The sequence below is a fragment of the Durio zibethinus genome, unplaced genomic scaffold (genome assembly GCF_047325235.1).
Source record: "Durio zibethinus cultivar Kanyao isolate XHJ-2024 unplaced genomic scaffold, ASM4732523v1 HiC_scaffold_30, whole genome shotgun sequence".
Lineage (NCBI taxonomy): Eukaryota > Viridiplantae > Streptophyta > Magnoliopsida > Malvales > Malvaceae > Durio > Durio zibethinus.
The window spans coordinates 184467-201966 of record NW_028322653.1 but is presented as its reverse complement, the minus strand read 5'-3'; the positions used below and the strand labels follow the sequence as shown (position 1 = coordinate 201966).

At 44.4% G+C, this 17500-nt stretch overlaps 1 non-coding gene across 1 annotated transcript; it reads right to left on the bottom strand.

Moving 5' to 3' along the window:
* Nucleotides 1-13056: 13056 nt before the first annotated feature.
* On the bottom strand, nucleotides 13057-13128 carry TRNAE-UUC (transfer RNA glutamic acid (anticodon UUC)). The gene has a single exon. It is a non-coding gene; the product is annotated as a tRNA-Glu (tRNA).
* Between the last annotated feature and the right edge of the window lie 4372 nt (nucleotides 13129-17500).

Genomic DNA, 17500 nt, shown 5'->3' with positions numbered 1-17500 from the left:
TTTACATCCTCGTACTTCTGCAACATGCTCTGGCCTATCTTAGGGCCTATCATAGCCCATCCCAATCTCTCCTGTTGGTGATTCCCACCTTGCGACCTTCATCCCCTTCGAATGAACAAAGTAAACTCCCCTAATGTCTCTGGAGCAGCATATCTCTAGCTGATTGATAGTGAAGGGCGGTAAGAAGCCCTATTGAAGCGCATTCTAGCGAACGATCCTTGCCTACTTCCTTTCCAACTACCTTAGCGGCATCTCGGGATGTGGATAGGTTTGAGGTGCATAAATAAGTGGTCTCGCCAGCTGCCACGGCCTCTTCTAAAAGGCCCAGCATCCATGAGGTATAATCTGAGCATTCATAAATGTGAACTAGTAAGAGTTCATGGATGGAAAGTGAGACCTTGTATGGATTTGCATTCTAAGGGTCCGCGTAGACGGCTATGGCCGGAAGAGAGGGTGAATCCCCAACTCGTTGGAAGGCTTAGTGGATCCCTTGTGACAGGTGGAGGCAAGGAGATAGGGAATGGAGGGAATGGTATCGACAGAGCGAGGGGAAGAGTCGCTAGCTCTTAAAAAGAATCAATTCAATCCGCTCCAGAGATAGGAGTTCTATGTCTAGGTTGAGGGTTAAGGAGAATCATTTTTTTTCATCTTAGCTCCTAGCCTACTCTACAACTACCAGCTCTAAAGTGAAAAAAAGCTACTTATGCACTGTTTGGTAGCCGTTGTCCTTCTTTGATTGGGAAGCCGGGGTCGAAGAGTTGCTATCAGTGAAATGATTCTCTTTCTAAAATCTCTTTGTAAGGAAAGAGTACTTTATTTATACACAAATATGATATGAAAAAAGTAATTCATCCTTACAGAAGGCTTATGGTGGTAGGTGTGAACCACCGGGATTGTTACCAGTGCCTGTTTCCCTAACGGGGTCAGGGTATCCTCGAATCATACCTAGCTTTCATAGATTGATGATCTATAAGAAAGACGATAAGGCTGATTTGTTAGTCAGGTTCTATTTATCTTGCTTTTCTGTATCTAAAATTATTCTTTTAGCAAAGAAAGTAAGTAAAAATACTTTTCAGTCTATATATGAACCTGGTTGTTTTGAGGAGATTATTCCACTCATGGGATAAATTCGCCCATGTATGAAATATCTCTTTGAAAGGTATATTCCTGATACTGAGACTATTCCGCTTTACCAGGGAATGTCTTGGGTACCGACTTGGACTCGTTCGATACCTACTCATAAGTTATATCAAAGGCTTATGGTAGCGAATGGTGTCCCTGAGAAGAAGGCTGAAAATTTCCGTTCATCCTTCACCTCAGAACTGATTGAACTATTGGGTTTCCGATCACTTTTGCAGTTTGTGCATGTGAGAGGTTTCGAAGAACGAACGAATGTGAGAGGAGAACAATTTAGTCAAGGCTGTTTATGGCCTAGCTACACCCGTTTTGCTTTTGACCTTATTGGCAATAAGTTTATTACCGAACGGTCATTAGAGCAATTTGAGGAGACTGTTGGCAAATATTTGCCTAGTCACCACGAAATCGGGTGTCCAATAGTTCTTGGTCGGTTGGGTCAGTCTCTTGAAGGAGCAGGGAAGAGAAGGATATTTGCCATTGGCAACTATATTAATCAGAGGCTGTTGTATCCTGTCCATGAGTGGTTAGCCAACTTGTTAAGGAGGCTACCTATGGATGGTACATTTAACCAAACAAAACCTCTAGATAATTTAGTTGGGGAGAAGCATCTTTTCTCATTTGATTTATCAGCAGCCACAGATAGGTGGCCTCTGTTATTTCTATTTGATTTGATGCAAGTCCTATTTGATCGGAGCTTTGCATCTAGTGTTGTTAATTCAACATTAGCTTGTAATATCTTTGATAGTCCTTTTGTAAAAAGGAGGAATTCAAGGAGTTGTTTCGTCAAGGGACAACCCCTTGGTTATCACTCTTCATGGCCATTGTTTGCACTTTCCCACCATGTTTTGATATGGTGGTGTGCAGAACAGGTGTATCCGTTTAGGAAGTTCACCAAGTATGCCGTGTTAGGTGATGATGTGGTAATAGCTGACAAGAGGGTTGCTTCTCTATATGAGTCTTCACTGTCAAGATTAGGGGTTTCTATTTCATACCAGAAATCTCTTATTTCTGATTGTGGAGCATTAGAGTTTGCTAAGAAGTTCAGAGTGTTGAATGGTACAGTTGATTTATCTCCTGTATCACTCCGAAATCTCTGTAACTTCTATCACCCCTATGGGATAATGGGAATCCATATGGCATACCCTTTCAGAAGGTTTAGTACCCTCTGTAGGATAGGTGGTGCTGGTTATAAAGAACTAGGGTACAACGAACGAAGGCCACTAAAGACCTACTTTCCTCCATCCAACCCAAGAGCGACTCTACGGGTACTTTTTTTCAATTAACAATTCTGAAAATGCTATATGTCTTTCTATGTCATCTATGTCAGTTTTGTACGCATCACCTCTTGTTTAAATCATAGGAATACGGGTTTTCTCGTCCCTCTCTCATGAAAGATTTTCTCTCCATCTTCCTATCGAATTGTCTATATTCCATTATTCATCTTCCTTGAGCCTATTGAAAGGAGAATTCCTTCATAGCAATCAATAGTGCAGGTTGACAGGGATAAAGAGAGAGGTCTCTACTTCGCTTGTTTCGGAATGCACTACTTCCTATGCTCTAAACTCATATCTGGATTGGCTTTTTTTCTAATAAGAGGTGCACTGAACCAACTATATAGCCGCGTCTCCGCTTACAGAGCGGATGCTTCTCTCATCTCCGCATCTATTGTGCAGCCTACCTTTCAATATGAGTTTGTCTTTCTTTGGTCTGCTGACATTCAGCATGTAAGGAGCACTTCCTTGGGGCAAGCTCGCTTCGCAGATTGAAGAGTTTCATCGAGGGGGTTATGAGTTGGGCTAAGTAAGAAGCTGGACTAGGCCATCTTAGGAACAGGTCGAAAACACCTTGTCTGTCTGAAGTGATGGATGGTAGCTAGAGGCGCTAGTTGGGATGGTAGTACGATTGGTACGCGATTTAGTCTTTTTTTACTTTACTATTGGTAGCTGTTGGACTTGTTAGCTTGCTTCTTCCTTGCCCTACGGCGGTAGTAAGAATGAGGAATTGAGCCGGTTCGGGAGTTTGAAAGTATCAAGATAAAGGAAATGCACTAACCAACAAGCGACGACGAACACTTCGAATGCTAAGAGCAGAATATACAGCCAGTAACTCCTTTCACTTACATAAGACATTTTTTCAACTAAAGCAAGAAGGAAATGCGCCTTAGCCGATTCGGCAAATGCTGATACAAGCTCCCCCCCGCTTTAGAAGAACTGACACCCATAGAAAGAAAGACGGAATGGGCTACCAGGCGTACGATTTCAATGTTCATGCTTCCACAGATTACACAAGACTTAAAAGACTGACACACAAGGGGAGACTGCGGAACTTAGGCAAAGGCTGAACCTAGAAAGAAAGCATACGCCAATGCGAAAACAGAGGGAAACCCATAACCTCCCTCGATGGGACCTTACTCTCCTTCTCCTTAGGGTTGAAAGACTGGGGGACTTGGAATTCTGACTTTTTCCGGGAAAGAAGCTACAACAAAAGGAACCCCAGGCCCTAGAAAGAAAGGTAGGGCGAATGGTGATCCGCCTGCAACCAAAATGACTCGCTCGACAGAAAGGACTGGAATGATAACAGCCCCAAAAGCTGGGATAGAAGAAAAAGCATTGAACTTATTAGCTCACTCAACGAATAAAGTCAAATCAGTACTTTCTTTTCAGCTGAGCGTAGAGCAAAGCACGAGAGGAAGTGTAGCCGATTTGAGGTTAGGGCGGACTGGTTGAATGAAAGCATATCTCCTCGTCTAATCAAACAAATGCCATTTCCGAATGGACTTGAGTCAAGAGAGTAGCGAGATTAGTATGTCGCAAGAAGCGGCGAAGCAGCGGGTATGGCTGTTTCCGATGATGGGAATGAGCTATCAGCAGCGATAAGCCACACAGCGAGAGCAGCCGAAGGAAGAGAGAACAAAGAGACTGTCTGAGCGATCCCCTGATCTTCTATCTATCATGTCTGATGGAGCGGAGTGAGGCCACTAGACCAGAAGGAAAAAAGGGTCACAGAGCGGAGTTTCCAGGCTAACATAGACTACCTGACCTTCCCGCATTTCAGGCCGAATAAGGAAAGTCAAAGAAAGAGGGAAGGGGCCTTGTTCGGAGTAGCATCGGGACGGGATAGAAGCCTACCAAACAGGAGCAGCTTTACCGGACGAGCGATAGCCACTCTCGCATCCATCGCATCGGAAAAAGAGCGAAAAGCACCCCATCCATCTAGGTCTAGGTAAGCAGCGTCAACGGGGCTAGCCTTTTCAGTTGAAGCCACGGAAAGGGGGGGAATCAAACCATATAGGCGTTTTCCACAGCCTTTAGAGAGGAATGAAGCCTAACGAACGGAGAGTATCGACTCGACATCTAATTGCATGGATTCACCTTGTCTTATTGATCTTATTGATGATAGTCGATCGAGTCGGTATCATATCTAAGGTCAAGTAAAGGGCATTTTCGTGTCGGTCGGTGAAAGCCCCAGGTCAAAAGGCAAAAAATAGAGAACGACTAGCTTCTTGATCACCAGTTCGTAGACAAAAGAGTGACTCAGTCCCACGGGAAGAGGGTCTTCCTGTCGAGGTATACTCATCGTAGTATGAACCCGGTTCACAAGGCGTTAAGAAAGAGATACAGGAAAGCTAAGGATATAACGAAGGGCGAAAGGGAGCACAGAAAGGCGCAATACCAAAGCTTTTTTGAAAGAGAAGAATGCGCCATAGGTTTCTTACTGCTTTGCTTTGGGAAGGGGCATTGAAAGAAGACAGACATAGTGGAAATGCTCCTAGACTAGAGAAGGTTCCCTCGTCAGTCTGATCCTCTCAACTCATACGGAAGCAGGGAAATAAACTTTTCTGGACAGGGTCTTCCTTCTCGGAAAATAGGTATACTATGCTGAAGCAGAAGGGAACAGGATGCTTATTTAAATGTCGATGAGACTAGTCAGGATGCTCCCTGTAGTACATTCCCAGATCTGAGCTACCTGGATCAACCCGCCAATTAGTACAGTTCGTCAGTGAGTACGTGGGAATAGCCCAGTAATGAATAGATATATCAGTCACCGGGTAAAGAAGCGAGGCGAGGCGTACCATCTACCTAGGGCACTTGCTCCCTGTATCGGTTTGCGAGTCAGTAGCGGAGGTCTTGCAGATCCTGTATCGGTTTGTTTGTTAGTATTCGTTTATTCCTACCTCTATTGATTGATCAACCGATGGGATGGAATCTGGTCCTACCTAGCATCCATCTTTCGCCCACTTGAGAACTATCCGAATTCCTATCGATGTCTTCGGAAATGCTCTTTATCTGATTTATGTTCGAATTGTCTATATTCCATTATTCATCTTCCTTGATACTGTTCAAGTCAGTCTAAGCACTCTATTCTGTTAGGTTCTTAGTAGCAGTCGGCGACCTTTTCCTCTTTTACTTCACATAGCTTTTCGTCTCCTTGATAGCTGGAAGTTCTCCAAAAGTATGAAAAGCTGGAGGACTTTGTACCATCCATCATCCGTGGAATTTCCGGCATGATCACAGCCTTCTTGTATGCGCTGCGCGCTTGGAAGTTAAGTATGGAGCCAGTTTCGCGATAGCTTTTCTGGAGAACGTGAATAGACTTTAGGTCTCTGCGCGCTCTAGTGAAACAATTCCCAGAATTGACTGCTCTAGCCAATGCGCAACGCACTTTCTGTGATCATATATGATAATTTAAAGAAAATATAGGAATGTTCTTCAATAGCGCACCAAATGCGCGCAATAAAGCAGTGCACTAGAAAGAAAGAGGAAGTCCCAATTATGAAGCTGAAAAGCAAAGAAAGAAGAAGGAAGAAGAGACAGAAGAAGATTACCAATCACCCACTAAGACGGGTGGGGAAGGGGAGAGTAGAGAGTGAAAGAGAATACCCGAGTTGAGCTAAACCCCAACCACCTAAATAGCCTTTTCTTAGAGGTTACTCTAGTGACGGATTGATAAGATCAGCCAGCTAAACCAAATATCCGAATGGTTCCCATTTAGCCTTTGTTTAACCAAGGAAGGCGGTGGGCTTAAAAGCGCCTTTGGTTAAGTCCTTTCCAAACAAAGGATCAGCTACGAGACCCGTCTTTGTTTAGGCAAAGCGTAGCCTCACTTCATCCCTCTCGCTGTCGCTCGAGTCGCTTTCCGTCCCGAAAAAAAGGAAGATTCTGTAGGATTCCCATGCTTAGTATAGAACTATTTACCTACTTTTTATATTATCCATAAAGGACAGATTGGGATTGGCTCTAGAGGAATTAGCACTTATGAATGGAGGGGCTTCCCTATAACCCTACTCTGCCTGCTAGGCCTTAGTGCTTTAGACCATTCGGTATTGATACTACTAATATTAGTGCTCTTAACTAACGTTATTCTCGGGATTGCTGGTATTGGGAAAACCCTTAGAGACAAGAAAGACCGACCCCCTCCTCCCTAGGAACTATTGGCTGGACCGTATTCACCTATCGCCATAGAAGGCCTTTTTTCTGAAACTGCCTTAAAGAGAACTGCAATTGGGGGCTCGCTCAAAAGCAGAAAGATTGGCAGGGTGAAGGAAAAGAACTCCAACAGGTTGGCTTGAAAGAAAGCGAGCTGGCCTTTATTCTTCAATTGGATTAAGCGAACTACCAATGGCTGGAATCGATGCTTTGGAAGAGGGGAACTCTCAAGAGAAAGACTGAAACTGTCAGGGCTTGCGCAATTGGAGGTGAAGACTGACGCACTCTTTCTCGCTCGAAAGCAGGCGAAAGCAGGAGAACTAAAGGCTAAAAAGAAATCTGCAACAGGCGCAGAAAGATTAGATGCCTTTAGGAATGCAACCTTTAAGACTCCCACTAGATCGAATGGAGAAGGGCTGGAGTGAAAGCTCAATCCAAGACATGAAAGCGGAATCACAACTAACAACTGTCGAAGGTTGTAGGTCAATGCCAATGAGAAAGACAAGGTTTAGCCTAGAAAAGTCCTAAGGAAAGCAAATGACATAGAATAAGATGTCATCTCATGCCCTCTTTGAATGGCTTGTTCAAGAAGGGAAGGGATTGCTGCTCAACGAAAGAAAAAGCTCTTGGTGAATCCGGACAAATGCTATCGAATCAGCTGCTTGAGAATACCCTCCTGATGGTTCAGTCAGTTAAAAATAAAAGAATCGGTTGCTAGAGGAAGACAGAAGCAAGGGAAGGAGAAACTATTCTTGCTTGAGTGGAATCAGTTTTATTTGTAATTCCACTTATTTTACGATCATATCTCTGTAAACTGGAGGAATTTCTTTGAAAGAAGAGACAAGAGCAGTTACGCCTTTTTCTAATCCCGGATAAGCAACTAAGAGCCTTTCAATAGCGTAGCGGATCTTGCTAACATTAGAGACTCTACTTAGTAAGTTGCCTACCTTCGCTGGTGGACTAGTTTAGTTAGAGGATGGGACGATAGAGCTCAAATCAATCTAATACCGTTCGTGACCTGACCCAGAGCCACTAGGATCAGTTGGTCAGTCTCATCCCGTGCTTGGATTGGGGCACGAAACGATAGCTATTCCTTGCATCGTGTTGAGTTATGGCTTACTTCTAGGCTTTCGGGGAAGGGAATGTCATTCTTCTGTATTCTATAGTTGTATAAGAGGGGATAGAAAAAGAGAGAAGAGCACTTATTCCATCAACGTGCCAAGCTAAAGGGCGGAATCGATCAACTACCTTTTCCTTTTGTATCAAATTCCCAGAAAAATGGTTGAATGGGCAGACTTACGACTGAACTCTTATTGGGATGGGAGGCCTTACCTTACGACTGCTACGGGTAGCTCTCAACACTATCTGGCTATCTCTCAAGAGTGAAACTCAATTCCCTCACTACTTGCCTGTGAACCAGAGCTAATGATTGTGGATCCTCTACCTCCGTTGAATTCACACCAACTTACTCTAGACAAAGAGAAGATAACGATTTGGCGATTTGAATGCCATATATGACTTGACTCTCTCAATTCCGGAACCCTCCAAAAAGAAAGAGATTCCACTTGAGCTATTCTCGTTCTAACGACAGAAGCGGATTCAAGCATTCGTTCCGAGTCGCCAAGAGACAGAAGAGCTTATAAAAAGTATTCCCCTTGAGGCGGGAAAACTCCAACATCATTTAACTGGGTATGAGAACTCCTCCCTTATAGTAGAAATTCTTCCAAGAACGTATTCTTCTTAATGTTGTTGATTTGAGAACATCTGCTGCTGATTTCAATAGCCAAGTCAAGCTTTCCAGCAGGCGAGACAGATGCCGATTCTACCTCTGCCAACTCCCTCTTTATAGCAGGATTTTCTTAACCAAGAGCTAGCTTATGGATATCAGATATCGATATCGGAAGATCAGGCCCATCACTTCTTCTTGACTTTTATGATTTGCCTGCTGGAGGATCATCGAAGGTTGGAGAAAGAGATAGAAAGCTGACTAGAGTAGGGGGTAGAGGGGCTGTGTATATCTATTCCAATCGGGGTGATAGCTCGACTCGACAAATGGGAGAGAGATCAAATCGCGCGGGAGAGGGGGTCCCCCCATCATCTAGATTCAAAGTCAAGGTGTTGTTCGGATATTGATCGTAGCAAACGTCACTTCCTTCATTGGATGGGTTCAGGCTTGCTTGTCTCGCTCTCATATTGGAAGGCTCGGTTTGGAACCCTCTAGGAACTGAATCGCTAGAAAGATCTCTTCTTTCGTTTAAACCAAGTAGGCCCTAAACCAAAGCTTTGATCGCTGTGCTTTCCCCTTATTGTTAGTCCTCTTACCATACACCACTTCGAATGGTTACTTCCCCCCTTACTTAACATAGGCCGATTCACATCGTTTTTATAGGCAAACTCTGCAGTTGGAAGAACTTATTCCCACTTGCTCGGTCTCCCTTGCACTAAGCTCCTCAGAAAGTCTTCCAGTAAACCGACGACTGGAGTCTGGCCGTCCTGAGTGATAAGCACTGCTAAACCTCAGTTCAGTGCCTAATTTATTCCGTAGCACCCTCTATTAGGGGGCAGACTGGTGTCTTGATCGGACGTAATGCTCCCCTTTCGTCATAAGGCGTGCTTTCTCACCACCTAATGATGATATCATATCACGATCATGGGGTAGCCCGGTTCGAATTCCATATGCAGATTCTAATTTCAATCAAAAACCCGAAGCTTATTTAGTTCCAGATGATGCAAAGCCAATTCTAATTCCGGATCCAATCCCATCTCCCGACCTATACCTATAACTTCTTCAAATGTAGATTTGCCCGAACTTATTTAATAAGGCGAGATGGAGACCTTGATTTGGACCCTCGTGATCGAGCTTTTGATTGTAAAGAACGCGGAGCCATAGTCAAACGATCCAAACCAGGTTGAGAGCGTCGAAGCTTATCCACCTGAAGCGCTCACTTCTACTCCTGTCCTGCTGTGGAAGCAGTGGCCGGAAGCTTCACTGTGGAGGCGGGCGGTCTGATGGAGCTGATTAGATCCACAACCGAGATGGAGCCATCCCTGGAACCCAGGAGCGAAGCTATCCCTCCCGAGACTGGCCCACAAGAATCCATTTCAGGATTAGAACCTGCAATACAAAGACTAAGCATGGAGGTCACTGAAGCTGCTGAATCGACCTCTGAGAAAGAAGAAGAACAAGAACTACTGCGGTTGAGGAACAAGCCGTCGTGGCTGCACCTGTCAAGTTACACGATCTTTCTCTTTGCCCGCTTTGATTAGGCTTTATTCCCGAGCGCTCTTTTTAAATGCTCTGGTGGAGCTGGAGAAGCAAGACTAGTCCTTATTAGTAAAGCTTCGGCCCTGCCTTTCTAATCGGCATCTTTTGATCGTTTCACTGTCATAATGGGACCACTACACTGGCCCGAGAAGGTGTGTAAACGGTCACTCTATAACTAGTTGGTCTCAATGGACACTATTTTCATTTAAAAAAAAAAAGAAAATAGGGACCTAATAAGCACAAAGCTATTACACAATCAAAGCCTTTTGAATCTCCTGCGAACAGACGCACAAGATAACCTTTGATACACGCCACTAGCTGTTTAACTACTTTACCGAGAACAGTCAAATCACACAATTCATTGGCTTCTCCTCTAAGGAAGTAAAAAAACCCCACATGCTCTTTCTCATATCACCTATACGAATCCGAAGCTAACCCCTGCACCTGATTCATCCCCTTGAATAACGGGTTTGCCTGCGAGTCTTTCTTTGAATTTATGATGGAGAGACGGGGAAGATGAAAACAATAGATGTGATCTATCGAAAAAAAAAAAGGTAGAGGAGGCCTGTTGCCGAGACCCCGTCCTCTTGCAGAGGAGGCAAAGCACCGTAACCATAATGAAAGTTCAGATCAAGTGCCAGAAGAAATGGTCGACTCTGAATCCGGATTGGTTTGAATCGAGAATGAAAGATTTTCTCTAAACTAGAAAACCGTCAAGAAAGGATCCATCAACATGATGGACACTCGAAACCAACTCTATCTGGTTTGTGTAAGGAGGGAACCGATTTGACCTTTTCAGTAAAGGGGGAAACAAATAAAGTAGGAGACGAAAGACTAACATAGCGCTTCACGCCCAGAGGAAGATGCTTTCTTTTAGCCTACGCCTACGCCTTTCCCCTTTTAATAATAATAAGGTAAGCATCCAGCTCTCGATCCAGAGCTACTGCTTCAACAATCAACTGAGCTCAGGAAGTCAGGTTAAGACGTCGACTTATACAGGGTCTTTTCCGATAAGATGAAAAACAATTCCTGTCTTGAAAGGTAAATCCCACTAAACAACACTTGTACGCTTGACATGAAAAGTAGAGGCAAGCAGAGTCAAAGGCCAAGCCTCAACCAGCAAAGGGGGACAGCCATGCCAATCCAAGCAGAGCAACTAGAAGCCCACTCTACCTTTCTTTCTTTATCTTAGACTTCGTTATTCAAGGAGACCCATGTGCATTTCCTCTGTTCTGTGCTCTTGAACTCTTTCTTCCCTTGTGCCTTTAGTTGAAGTATAGGTCGTCGATTCAATCTATCTTGATGGGATTTTTGCTTTTGTTAAGTGGTATAGAAGGGATTCCTCTAGTAAGTAGCGACAAGAGGCTACATCAATAGCTGAAACTTGTTTTTGGGTAGGGTAGGCTCGGAGTCAGAAGTCCTCTCTTTCCCAACCAAATAAGCATTTTTGGAAAGTTCATCTTCCCGCGGTCAAAACTAAACAACACTTGCGGATAACAATCAGACCTTACCCGGGACAGGGACCATACTAGAAAGCCTAATTAAAAAGAATTCGGCTCAATTCACATCTATGAGCGATGATTCCTCTTTCTCTTGCTCGCTTCGATCGGACTCTGACAGCTTAGGGAAGAATGAAGGGTCGCTAACAAGGCCCCTAAATGACTGCTCAGAAGGCCTACCCATTTTTTTTCCTAATTCCTTTCTTTCTACTAGTTCTTACAAAAAAAATTTGCAGGAAGTAAACGAAGTCTTTCCTTCCGAAAGAAACTCCTGAAGTCACGTCTTTCAGTACTGGGACTGAAGTCAAGTACTTTCCAGTTGCTCTTTGCCCAAAGCCCTCCTTCCGACTTAAACAACTATAAATAGCTTTAGCATCTCTTGATAAGGAAACGTCTTTCTAGAGCTAAGGGGAAGGTTTGGAACCCTAGTAGCAGAATGGAATCAGTTTACCGGGCTGACTTCCATGCCAACACGAGTAGTTTAACTCATCACTACCTCGTAAGGGCGTTGAGAATTGTTTTTGCTTTTCTTGTTCAAAATTCTTAAAAAAGTCAACAAATAGCCCTTGCATAGTTTACGAATTCTGCTTAGTAGGGACCTAAACACAGGAATGGTTTTTCTCAGAGTCAGACCACGCCTTATGACGAAAGGGGGAGAAAGGACGGGTCACCTGCCGATCTATGATCAAACAAAACTCTACCTGAAGAATGGGATACAGATTGACCAGCACAAAAGCCATCTCTATCAATCTACGCTCATTGATGAGACGGCGACATAGAGAAGAAAGTATACCGTTTGTCACCCCCCTTGTCACTTAAAAGTAAAGAAGAGATACAAAGGAATCCAAATTTTGTGGGATCGAGGATGGAATCGAATAGCGAATGCACTTGCGGTTAAGACAGGTCCTGCATCTCCTACCTAATGCAATTGACCGACCCGGCATCTCTTTCGTTCAATAATGCCTTTGCTTCAAGACGCTATTTACCAGGCCTTTTTGAATTGAAAAAGCCGAAGGGGCGAACGAGCGCTGCGGTAACGAGCCGTAAGAAAGATGAGCAGAGCATTCCTTCCACCGGCCCTTATAGGAGTAGGGGGCGTGGTGAGATAGATAGACGTCCAATCTTGCAGCAGCTAGTTGCTCGGCCTTAGTCTTGGGCTGATCTCATACTTCAATCAACCCCTTCGTACTTCGATCCAATCAATCGATCGATCAAGAGGCTAATCTCTTTTGTTTAGGTCGGTAACTAAAAAAAAAGAAAAGAAAGTCCTCGCTTTCTCTTGAACAAGGGAAGGGCAGCATAGCATTAGCTTCAATTGAACAAGCTCAACCTTGAAAAAAAAAGAAAGGCGGTAGGCCGAAGAACCGTTGAACGCTTCAACTTGGCCACTGAAGAAGGCGAAAGCTGGGCGAGAGACTAGGCCAACTTACTTCTTACTGCCATGCCATGGTTGTTGCTTTAGGCTCCATAGACGGAACTATGTATTAGGTATTAGGGAGGGGAGGAGAGAAAGAACGCATGCATGGAGATTCTGTCTCTCGGAGGTTCGAGAATCTATGAAAGGACATCTAAGACTAAGAAAGAATGAAAGGAAGTCCATTACTGAGAGAAGTGGTGATCTCGTCTTGCTTGCTGGGAGAAAGGAAGCTTCCGGACCACCTTTTCCAGCCAGATAGCGAGCGATCACTCAGCAATGAACACTAACTGAAAGCGGCCGGGAATGAGTACCTATCCCTTACGGGAATCGAACCCGTGTCTTCGACATGAAAAGACGATGTCCTAACCACTGGACGAAAGGGACCAAAAAGCCATTCTTCATATACCTCAGCTCCGACAATAGAAGTGGTTCGTTTTGTTTCTATACGCAATTCAAGATTTCGTTTGTGTTCATGTTGGCGATTTCTGATGTGAATTCGGCGGGTCGTCCCCCCTTCCTATGGGTTCCCCACCGACCCAGTAACACACCAACCACGCCCCTTCCCTTTCTCCGATCATAAAGCCCCCTGATCCCTTTCTTTGTCTTTCATCCCCCCTGAACAGAATAAGTAAGGCCCTAAAAAAAAAAAAAAAAGAAAATAGGGGCGAAGCGCCCGTTTGAAGTGGCGAAGGCCTATGCTAAAGTAAGAAAGAAAGTACGTTAAGGTTACGAAGTCACTTAGTCGAACTATAAAGAAAGGGAGGCTAAGCTTACTTCGTAAGGTCAGCTGGTTAAGGAAAGCTCAGGTTATGAAATCGCTTAGCCGTTAATTAATGTTGTAGTAGTAAGGCGTCGGTACGGAGTTGCGTCAGCTGTAGATATAGACTAGGCTAAGGGACGGAGCCTGGAACTGTGGACCGGGACTACGCAAAGGTAGAACACCATAGAAACTTCGCTTACTTTCTCATAAACCTTGATTTCGCTACGAAAAATAAGAACCCGGAATAGCTCCAATCGGTTCGTGTTCCGCTTTCAAAGTAAGTTGTCTTTGCCCAAGTGTGAACTGCAGACGACTCTCCAGTGGTTCCATTCCTTCTTACTTGACTTTTGGGTCAACCCAACCCGAATGGGAATAAGAGGGTCAGCCAAACAGCGGTCCACTTTGTACATTTTCTGAGGCAGGTTTAGAAAAGGGAAGGGCCGAAGGAGGCAGTAGGAATGAAGGAGGCGGGAAGCTACCGCTTCTAGAATGCAAGCTTATCCTTGACTTTTTTTATAGCTCTAAAAAAAGGTTTTTGGATGAAGTAATTGGAGTGACAAATGGTTACGGTTGCGGAAACCGGAGAAAGTCGGGAACCGTCGGTTACCTTTTGAATCAAAGTAGCGACGAGCCGAGTACTACGACTACAGGGGGGGCAAAGCTTCTACGACAGCTTCGCTTCCTCGTCGCTTCTTTCTGGCGACTAGCTTCTCAAGTGGGTGGCTTGGTAAGCAAGCTACCTTCAGCATCGGTCAAATCCCTATCAATAATAGGCCGGAATGGTGGGGAAGGAGGCCCCCCCTACTTCAATGGAAAGGGGGGAATCGCCGTTTCACAGCCGCTCCTCTACAACTACCTTTCGCCTAACATGATCACGAACGAAGACAGAGAATTGCGTAGATAGGAGGACGAAACGAACCAACCCACTTGTCCTGATCGGAACGATTGAAGAAAGAAAGAGAATGGTGGCCCCTTTCGCCCAGGGGCCATCGTCGGAGAACAATGTCGGGGACAGGGCGAGAACCTTCCGTTGGTTACGCCCTTGTTGGGTTGGTTCTTCCATATTTAGATATGGAGATAGATCCAGATAGAGATCTATATCTTTCTATTTATCGATAGAAAGAACTATTGAAAAATGGATATTGATCTGGTTTCAAGATCTATAAACAAGAGAGATCCCCAAATATCCATTTGAAAAAAGAGATGAATAGATAGGGCGGAGCCAGCTGAAGGAAGGTCGCGTTAGCGCCCCCGCAATCTTTCTAAAGCAACAAGCGAGAAACTTGACTTTGAGAAAGAAGCGCCAACTATTCTAATATTAGTAAAGGCGCGTTAGCCTATCTATAGGTTGGGGCCTTTTCTTGCTCGTTAGCGCCCCCCTACCCCTATTCTAAACGTTTAGTCATAAAGGAACTCAAGGAAAGCCTTTTGACAACCTTACTAATAGAAAGGGAAAAGATGCGCTCAAGCATGCGAAGAAAGCTCTTCGAGCTTCCCAACTATTATGGAAAGGTTTGTAGAAAGGGGCTTCTTAAAATATCCCATAAAGAAAGTAGGGGCTTCAAAGCTTGTAGTTTAAGGGTGCGCAGGTTTGGAATCCTATACAAACAAGGGGCTAGCGCGCAATGGCTTTCTCTGATAGGGGCTCGCTTCTTCAAGCTCCGCTTGCTGCTCGTCAAAGCCGTAGCTGGCTGTCTACTAAACGAGCCTTCACTGCCCGCCCGGCCCCTATCTTTAATCTTAAGTAAAGTGAAGTCAAATCAATGAAGTGAACAGCCCAACCTCTTTGTTTGAAGCTTTTCCAGGAAGCTTCTACTTGTTGAAGCTTTTCTTCCCAAAACACAACAATAGACTTGCGTATAGGAAAAAGCTTCTCTTTGATAGCGGTCATAGGGGGGGTTCAGAAAGGATCTGATCGTAGATAGAGACTGAAACCTGTGTGGGGGTAGGGGCGGATGTAGCCAAGTGGATCAAGGCAGTGGATTGTGAATCCACCACGCGCGGGTTCAATCCCCGTCGTTCGCCCATCAATAAATGGACCATTTGTTACGGAGACACAAGACAAACCTAGAAAGAATTTTTTCTGCAAGTAATCTCGAGGCTTTCAAACGCATCCAAGCAATTGGTATCCGATTGAAACATAGAAACCATAGATTCGCGTCGCCTACTTGCTGAAAGCACAAATGGAATGGCTGATCATTTATTGTATGAAGTTTTTAAGACCTCACTAATCAGCCAACAACTTTTGAGTTCATAATGAATGAAATGAACCCCCGGATGAAGAGAAAATCTCCCCTCCCTTTTACTAAACCATGGGGAGTCCCGAGTAGTTTACCGGGCAAATTTAGTTGTCGTGACGATACCTTTCAACGTGGAAGATTGGAAAAGACTTCTCTTCATCACGAGACTGATCGGATCCGCCGTAGACACCCGAGAAACCCCCACAAGGCAGGCTAAAAGAGTAAGAGGACAACAAGCAAAGAGTTATGCTTTCATTTCTTTGTTGAGATTGAAAGAAAGTTATTTGAAAAAGGGGGTAGGTATAATGCACGCAGGCCAAGTCAAGAAAAGGACTTCCTTACTTTTATTTCATAGTAGTCTTAATGACTAGTAGTTTGAAGCCTTTTTAAAGCGGTTTTTTTCGGCGCTCGGTTCCTTCGTCTTAAGTCAAGTTCAGTTTACTTTTTCGATTTGGAACTCTTAGTCGAGCTGATGGCGAGATCTATTTTTTGTTCGAGGTTCAAGAGAAAAGAGAGGAACCACCGCCCAATGATGCTTTTACGAAAGTACGGTCACCGGTGGCGAATACCTTCTCGACACTATAGAACCTAAAATCCACTCTCAATCGCTCTTTTTATTTTTTTGAGAGGAATTGTTTTCGTATCCTGGACTTTTTTTTTGAAGGCAAAAAGTGCCCTATCTGCCTTGTTGTGATAGGGGGGCAGTGCCAATTGTTTGTTTTCAAGTCAAGCTCCGTATCCCTATCTCTTTTTAGGTTGGCATAACAAAGAAAGAGAGTGCCAAGAAACAACACATACCCATCACTTTTGGTTGGAAGGTTCGGGATCGTCAGGGAGCCCCTATGTTGTAAGTCCAAAGTTCTGCCGCTTGAATTCACAGGTTCGTTCATTTACCAGCACTAGTTCGTACCTTAGCAAGCAAGCTGCCGCGACCTCCGGTCTGCAAGCACCTCTGGTCCTAAGCACCCCCGGTCTCCAGGCTTAAGGCAACAGGGAGACAAGCTTGAAAGCCACACTTGCACACGACACTTGCTCGTTTCTTTCTGACTTGGTGCTTTCAGTCCTGTCGAAATTTCTTTTTTCACTTCTTTGGTTTGTGTAAGCCTTCAAGCCAAGTGAAAATGGAGAGCGTTTTTCACTGATTTGATTGGTGGATCGGTCTGGTTCTTGCTTTAGTTTTTTTCTTGCGCACTTGACCATGGGATGGTTGAGTGCCCTATTAGAGAAGGCCGATGGATAGACCCAATATCTATCAGTACTCGCGATCTGGGGAGTACCTAGGGAACAACTAAGGCCTCTACATTGAGGGAAAACCTGCTCTACGTGAAAAAAAAAGGGGAAGTTCACTTTTGCATAACCTCTGTTTTCTTTTCCTTGGGCATTGGAACAATCACAAGTGCAGGAAATAACTGGTTGATAGTTGAAGATCTCTGACCATATGGTCTTAAGTTGAGTATAGTACTCAGCAACAGTCATATCCCCCTGACTAAGATTTGGGACTGATTATTCAAGCTGGAATATCTTAGCTTCATTTCCTATGGAATAAAGATCATGGAGATAAAGGACCATACCTGTTTTGCCGATGCCATAAACATAAGACTGGTAGCAATTGTAGGCTCAATTGCATTGAGAAGCCATGACATGACCAGCTTCTTTGTGGCACTCCAGTCAGCCATCTTGGTCTCACTCATATTGGGGATCAGAGACAGAAGGACAGCGGGCTGATACATGTTGCTCCATAAACGCTTTCCTTCAA